The sequence below is a fragment of the Cupressus sempervirens genome, chromosome 5 (assembly GCF_028749045.1).
Source record: "Cupressus sempervirens isolate cs-2001-9-10 chromosome 5, ASM2874904v1, whole genome shotgun sequence".
NCBI classification, from domain to species: domain Eukaryota; kingdom Viridiplantae; phylum Streptophyta; class Pinopsida; order Cupressales; family Cupressaceae; genus Cupressus; species Cupressus sempervirens.
Window position 1 is genome coordinate 141211306 of NC_143122.1, and position 8837 is coordinate 141220142.

Genomic DNA, 8837 nt, shown 5'->3' on the forward strand with positions numbered 1-8837 from the left:
ATAGAACAACCTGGAAGACTACTATAGGATTCACTCCATTTGAGCTCCTATATGGAAAGGTGGCCATTCTTCCAATTGAATTTGAACATAAAACTCTAAGGACAACCTTAACATTGGATATTGAACTTGTTGTAGCACAAAGAGAATGTCTTATGCATGTTAACTCTTTGGATGAGATGTGAAAAGTTACTTTGGAACATACTGAACTAATACAAAAACAAAGGATACACTGGCATGATTCTCATATTATCAGTAAACAATTTCAAGTTGGTGATTGGGTATTATTATATGATTCCCGATTCAAAGATATGTCAGGGAAGTTGCAAACAAGATGGCTAGGACCATATGAAATTAGTCATGTCTTTGATAATGGAACTGTTCAACTAACTACCATTGATCTGGTACCTTTCAAATTGTTATTCAATGGTCATAGACTCAAGTTATACAAATGACCACAAATAAAAGTGGATTTCCTACAAAATTTCCAATAGCTAGATTCAAATACAACTCAAGTAACTCTTCCTGTAGCCAAAGGTGTCAACCTTCCAATTGCTGCTCTTCAACATTAGTTTTTTTTTTTGTGCATGCTCATAATAATGACTTTATGTTCACATAAAGTTCATTTGTTCTATTCAATTTTTCTTTCCATCTCATCTCTTTACCTTATACCCATCCACCTCATCTCATTTCTTTATCTTCCATCCATCCACTTTCCATGTTTGCAATAAAATTTTGTGAAATGCTAATGGATGCTGCCACCTTTTGGTACATGCGACAATCAAATTGATAGGTATATTATTTTCAAATTATATCTCATTTATAGTCCATAGATTTCATTAATTATATTTAATACTACATAATCTATATAATGGCAACATTATGCTAGTCCCTTACCCGTACTAGGTTTGACAGGTGAGGACACTTGTCTAAATTTAGTAGGGGGCAGGGAAGGTCATAATATCCAAAGGCATGTCAATTTATTTGTGATGATTTTCTAAATCTTTGCATTGCCCTTCATCAATAAAAATTTATTGCCATAAGTACCCAAAGTGAGGTGTTGTACTCCCTATTTTTGAATGATTTTCTAGTGTCAAGCTGTGATATGACCTATGTTTAATTTTTTTCATCATCCAAACCCTGTTTCTAGATGATTCTCACACAAATTTATGATTTACCTTCATTCAAAACTTAATTATTGTGCTTAACAATTTGTTATGACAATTAATTACCTCCTAAAACAAAGAAGTGTGATGAGTTTGAAGAATAACACAACAGTTTGAAGCTTGAATCCAAAAAGGGAAAAAATAGAGTAAATAGAGGAAGTGTTAAGGAAATGGGTGGATAGTTGCAAATGAGAGAGTTGGTAGAGAACAATGTGTTGCTCTTGGATGTAGAAGCTGTAAGAAGGTTTAATGCATGTGGATGGCCAGGGTATTTCTTGAGTTTAACTACATATGATGAAGAGGCGACTGCAAAATTTACAAGGACATTTGATGAGGGGGAAGCTTATATTTGGGGCTTAATAGTTGTTGCAATAGAGAAGCTCATCACTGAGGTAACTAGGTCACTTGCAATTGCAGAACACTACCCTAGCACACATGACGCTAGATTAGCAAGAGCCCAATTTACTAGGATGTCTGATCCTTAATTGGATGTCACAAAACAAGGGTGTAAGAGAATGTCATTGCTGCCACCATACAATGAATTATCTATGCACATAATCAAGTATTTTACATGTGAAGGCAGATTTTCATACCTGAATGCACATCATTTCAAGCTACTTAGTTGTGTAAGCAATAATATTGCTATGAATATTCCAAATTTCTTGTGTAATATGCTTTGCATTAGTATAGAGGAGACTCAAAAAGAAAAAGAGAATTATGTTACTCATCATGCTTTAATTAAGTTGTTAATAGAATGGTCACTTAGGGATGTATCCCCCTTAATGTGGGATGAATTTGTGCAACTTAAAACCCTACAACCCCAAGCTAGCCCTAGTGAACAACATAGTGAGGGAAATGTAGCTCTCACTAGTGAGCCTATTGAACAAAACATTCAAGAAGCTGAAACTAAAAGGACTCAAGGAAATGAACAATAAACTACCCCTGTTCAAGAAAATGTGCCTCCACCTATACAAGAAATTCCTAAACCTACTACTAGCAAAGTTAAGAGGAAATAAAAACTGCCAGAAGAAATTTTTGTTTAGCAAGAACTGAGCCCTAAAATTGTAAAACAAAAGAGAACAAAGAAGGGTCCTATAGCAATAGCTCTTGTAGTAGAAACACCCAAGGGGAAAATTAGGCTAAAGGTTGTAACACAGGAAGAAAACCCTGTAAGGAGAAGCCCTAGAATGAGAGGGTAAGTTTCTAAGGATCTTATTCTATCTAAAACATCCACTAGGGAATCCCCTATGCAGATTGTTTCCAATCATTCTCCCCCTCATCCTGAGATTAAAAGCACTCCTGATAATCCTACTGAAGAGTGTAGGGAAGAAATTAAAGAAAATCTAGATGATACCCTAGCAGACTTACTAGGCACCTCCAGCTATAGTGATGAGACAGTTCCTAAATATGTTGATCCAAACACTGCCCTAGTTACACATAGATCGATATGGATTACTGGTTTAGTAGAACATCTATGGTAGGAATAAAGAAAGAGGAAAATGGATCATGAAGAAGAGCACAGTGCTATCACACTGTAGAAACTCCTCTTTCAATTGTATGGACAGTATTTGTTTGCTTAGGCATTGTAGAAAGAAGAAAAGAAAAAAATGAATAAGATTATAGTATCTCAAAATGAGGAAATTTTAGAATTAAAGGAATAGCTAGAAAGCCAAAAAAAATGCATGGACCATGCTCTTAAGCTAGCTGACTAGGCCCTTGCTTGTAGGCCACCACCTAGAGTTTATGCTCTCTACTTGAAAGAGAAATTTCTTTTGTTTCAATTATTGTTAACCCTCAAGAATGTGAATGCAGAGTTTAAATCAGCACATGAATTTTATGGACTGTATCAAACTCTACCACCATGGCAAAAAAACTTATTGTGTGAATTATATGTTCATAATTTTGTTATTCCTTTAGAGACTAAATGGAATCCCTTGCTTTACATAGGATATGTACACCTAAAAGCCCTTATGTCATGGATGTCCAATGAAGTATGATAGGCATTTGAATAACTACAGGGATGAGGAAATAACATAACCTTTACCTTTAAGAGCAGAAAGTAGTAAGCCAGATGAAATGCTTAGGGAGGTTCACATTGACCTATGGAAAGAGGAATCTAGAAGTGAGGGAGAAGATCTTTGCTTCCAAAACTAAGATTTATATTGAATATGAAAATTTTCCCTACTTTGCATTTTAGAGAGCCATGATCATTGCTAGGAGTAGGTGGGCTAGACTACTTGAATCTCTTAAGAAGTCAAAACCACACAACCCTATTAACTTGGAAGCAACACTTCACAGACTTCCAAAATATTTAAAATTAGGGAAGCAACCTAGACCAAAGTGTTGGTGTCCCTTAACAATGCAGCATCCAATGTTCCTATGGCCCTTGTATGACATTAATGTTGATAGACTTGACAAGTTGCAGGAAGATCACAAGAGAGAAGTGTGGGAGAGAACCAAAGAATTTTACTACACTTTTAAAAGAAAAAAAAAGGGACGAATAGAAATTAGAGAGTTTAGGTCACTAACAAGGAAGTGCAATGCTTGAGGACAAGCATTAGTTTGGCAGGGGGCAGATGATGAGACCAAAATTTGTCTTTATTTTATGATGTTTAAGATACTTTGTTGATACTATTTTTATCTTTGTTAAAACATTTGTGGACCTATGTTTACCGAACCTATGATAAACCTATGGGGTAGAAACTATGCCATCTTTTGCTAATATTATATATAGTATGTAGTATTTCATATAGTTATCAAAATGTGTGTTCTTATATTTGAATTTAATTTGATAAATGTTTATTTGCAAACATGTTTTTTGTTATAACTAACCTATTAATGAAGACTGAAATATGATTGGAGGAATTCAAAAGCTAAGCGTCAACAACATTTAAGGAGAAGAGAACACCATGGAACAACCATGATGGAGGAAGTTGTAATGGTTCTAGAAGACATGAAAATGAGTAAGGAGGAACTATGAAGACTTATTACCTTCTCTGCATTTACTCTATGGTGAGAAAATTTTCAAACTTTATTATTCCCACCTAAAGTCGTTATTCCTTCTTCCCACCTTCAATTATTATTTTCCTATTTTCTCTCTTGCAAATTTTAAGCTAGGTCATTTATTTTTCTATTATGAAATAAATAGTGATTTCCTATATATATAGGAATCCACCCAAGTGTGTTAAGTTTTAGAACCAGTTAGAAGAAATAGTTTCTAAGAATAGACTATTAACTTTATAGTTGTGTTTTTACAGTTTTGTGTTATGTAATGAATTTCTAAATTGAATGAAATAGTTTTTGGTTTTTATCTTGTGTTAGTAGTTTAGAGAAGCCAACCAAGGGGGGCCACTTGGAAGGTGTATTAGATTAGGATAGAATAGATTTATTTCCAAGCATTTATAGTATCTTAGTTAGAAGTTGTGAGTTCCTTCCTATAGCATCACACTTTGTGAATGTTTCTGCAACATATGGGAGAACAGTTTTAATGGATGAGCCAAGTTGGAATATTTGTTATCTTTTCACTGTATTTCTAGTCTTCATAGAGTTAAGTGTGTTAGTTTCCTGCAGCAATAGTGTAAGTTCTTTTCCTTGCATTTTTACTTCCCTGCAGCATAAGCTTAGTGACTCATTAAGAGACTTAGTGCACATACTATGCTGACCATTTCAAGTATATGTCCTTGGGTTGATAAGATTAAATGCACCTCATAGTGGGAAAAATAGTCCTTAGTTTGAATATATTATTCCTAAGCAAGGCCTAGTGCATGACTATGATACACATATTGTGAGGCAGGTAAGGAGATTTGTAAATATTACAAAGAACATCAAGACCTTGTCACCAACATTACATAGGAATGACTATAAAAAAAAAGGATTTCCCTAGTCTCACACATGAATCTTGAAAAAAATAGAGTGGAAAAGATACTAGGTAACCCACATGAAAATGATATTTCCAAAGAGCACCATGTAATAACAAGTGATCACATGTTTGGACTATGCAAGGGTCACATCCAACTAAATCACAAGTATAAAAGAAAAAGATGAAAGACCTGATCAAGACCTTTCACTCCTTTTGCAACACACCATGATATAAAAGGTCATTGAAAATTTGAGGAGGGAACAATAAAATTTCTTGGAAAAGATACTTTAAGAACCAAACTTGAAATATTGCAAAGAAAATAAATTGAAAGAAAATATAAACCCATGAAAAGGGTGTCCTTTTGCTAAAGAGACCAGTAGGACTGGATACTGGCAAACCAAGATCAAACGAGAGGAAGGATGCACCTTGAAAGGACCTATTGATAGTATCTAGGACTATGATGATATAGGCAATCAAAACCTTTAGGACAACACTTTGATGACAAGGGATCTCATATGAGGATGCATTAAAGCATCTAACCAAGAGAACTACAATTTTTTACTAGACATAAACTGACATGAGAAACTAAGATATGTACAATGGGACTAAGAAAAGGACTAATTATGGGGGATATATAATAGAAAAAACAAGATATTTAGAAGAGGGCTGATTGTACAAAATCTTAGTATGATAGTGTTAGTAAATGATTTTCCCTTTAATTTTAAACCTCAAAGAGGTCAAACTCTTGATAAAGTAACATAATGAAATTCCCAAAATGTGTCAGGAATTCTCTTCTTGGTATCGTTTCACAATACTATAAGGTGCAACAACCAATTTGAAAAGATATTCATTAATTCCTCTTTTGTGGGAAAACCTTCCCAATGAGTATTTTTGAAAAAAAAAACTAAAAAAGTTTAAAATAATCAATTCATAAAAATGAAAAGAATGTGTAGATTGAAAAACCATTTAAATTTAATAACCAAGAACGTCCACATGCTTAATCCCTATAGATGAAAATGGTTTAAAATTCACTTTTTCTATAATTCCTTCAGATTCTCTCAACCTCAACAACAAGATTTAAAATTTTAATAAGACAATGTAAACCTTTTCATAAATAACCAATCTCCTTAAGGACAAAATCATTACAGAACAGACAATATTATCTATTCTAGAAAATCTTAAAAATATAAAACTATAGAATCTTATATTTCTTATCACAACCAAAATTTTCATCATAGTTTTTCTTTTTAAAAATGTAGATACCAAATCAAAAGTATTTTTGGTTTTGCATCCACTGAGAGAGTGTCTTTTTAAAAATGGTTATTACATATATATATATACCCTTCAGGATTGGATAACTAAATCCAAATATACCTTACTGGGAGTAGATAGTTATTTGGTTACTTAACCAATCTAATTGACTAAAATAAAGTAGAGAAAATAAAAACTAGAGATCACATAACTATGAGATTCCACATGTCACAAGGCTTTGTCCATGCTAGTAGCAATCCTTCCAACTTTCCAGTTTTCATACACAATAGTAAAGGATGAGATAATTGACTGATGTGGTAGATCAAGAAAAAAAGATCCTCTATTTCTAGACTTCTTTTTCTTTCTTTGATTTTGTTATCTTTCCTTCATGCATTTATAAATTCTTATGGTTGACTATCAACATAGCTTTGACATGGGTGATGTTAGAAAAGTTTTGTTTCATAGGCAATTTATTTTCTTGGAGTTCCAAGAATCTCTTCTATATTTGTTTGATGATATCTTTTGTGGGTAAGGTAGAATCACGTTCTCCTTCTACACACTATTTATAAAACCACTTCAAGTTGCTAAGAATTATATCATCTATGACCCCAAGCTTAGATAGTGTTTCTTTGATCTCAAATACACCCTATGCAATTACTTCACTTTTCCACTCAATACATACTCAGATCATGTGGAAATTTTTATTGGCAAGACTAGATATAGGTCATTCATAGAGAAATTTTTGTAGGCCATACCCCTACATTTCATCAATCCACAATATCACTTTCATCCTATTACTTTTCTCTTTCTCATACCCCTCAATATTTGATTCAATCTTCTTAGTGACAATTGAAGTTTCCTTCTGAGTATCACTTAGGAGATTCACTTGTGTTACTGCTCCCTTTTGCATAGTCTGAACCCATTCTTTGAATGTCTTAGCTGTGGCATTAAAATTTTATAAATTATCCAAGAATATTTGATTGGTTAGAGACCTGACATCAACAATGGTTGACATTTCATTGATTGAAATTGGTTCAGGATGAAGAATTGCATTGATATATTGTGCCATGCTTCCCATAACTTCCTTCATTTATTTTTTTATCTTTAGCATCTTTCCACACTCATTATACAATATTCTTGTTAGAAACTTTGAATATTTTCATGTCCATGGCCCTACTACCTTTACCTAGGTCTACTTTTGATACTTGATAATCTTGAGGCGTGGGTTCTTCCTAAAGCTTATCCTATGGAAGTTTGGCAATTTTTGCCAACCACCATCCTGTGTCCTTATCAAAATTGATCTGAGACTCCATTTTTTCTTTCTTAAATTTAGAATACCTTCCAAGGAATTTCCTCACCAAGTCATCCATTAGCATGGAGAGTACTACCATGCTTTGTTTCTTTTCTACAAAAGTCTCTAACCACTTAGGTGTTGCAGGCTCCTTTCCAAGTGTGGTAGTGTTGTCGATCAGAGCCAGAGTAATCATAGTTGCACTATCTCCTTCTATTTTTTATTGGTCTTCTACTAAGTCAAACATATCAGGAGTTATGATCTATTCTATTACCACTTCAATTTTTGGGGAATCCAAGTTTATCGCTATCCCGATCTTTGTTTTGTTTTGCATAGCCTTCTTGCTTTAGGTGTACAAACGAGTAGCTCTTTTAGTGATTTCTATTTGAAGTTGAACTTGAAGTTGAACTGAGGGGACACATTCTTCAAGTTTAGCTTCCTCTTGACCTACAACAGAATCACTAATAGCATCATTAGAGGGTACAGTTAGCTTTCTTAAAAGCTTCTCTTTTCTAGCTCGTGAGTGCTTTTTGGGCTTTTCTTGAATTGACCCTCAATTCATCCTTTTAGTTAAGAAATTTTTTGTTCTCTTCAAAACCTATCATATGAGGAAACAAATCATCTTCTTCCCTCTTGTTCTAGTCTAGCTCAAGGATAGGGAGACATTCAATTTGTTCAACATATAGGGGATCAACCACCTCCTCATTATCATTTTCTTTTTTCCTGTTGATGTCAATTTGAACTTCAGATGCTTGTATTTGACTTATGGTCAATCTCGATCATAATTTTTTTCTCACTTAAAACTCATTAGAGCAATTGGCTTAGTAGTCTTCTAGGTGAGGAAAATAATGGAGGGAGGACACATGTTCTAGATCTTCCCTCGAAAAACCTACATAATCAAAGTTCTCTCTAGAAAAGTAAGGATTGAGGCATAGTTTGGGAATTGCTGAATTTATCAACATAGCTTGTTTGACATTGGGACATTTATAGTGGATGATTTCTATAGGAAACAGAGTACAACAAGTCTTTTTAATATTTTTAGACAAATTAATGACATGAAGGAGTTTCCTACTTTAGAAAGGACAATGTCATCAAGGAAATAGTGAGGCCATTTAAGAGGTTCACCAAAAAAAACCCTGACTCTAATATAGGTGAATCTAGAGAAATATATATAATAAAAACCATAAATTTTAATAGCTAGCATAGATTCTACAGAGATCCTACAATTCTCTTGACCTCAGAGCTCAAAAACCAGTCTCCCTAGAAATACATC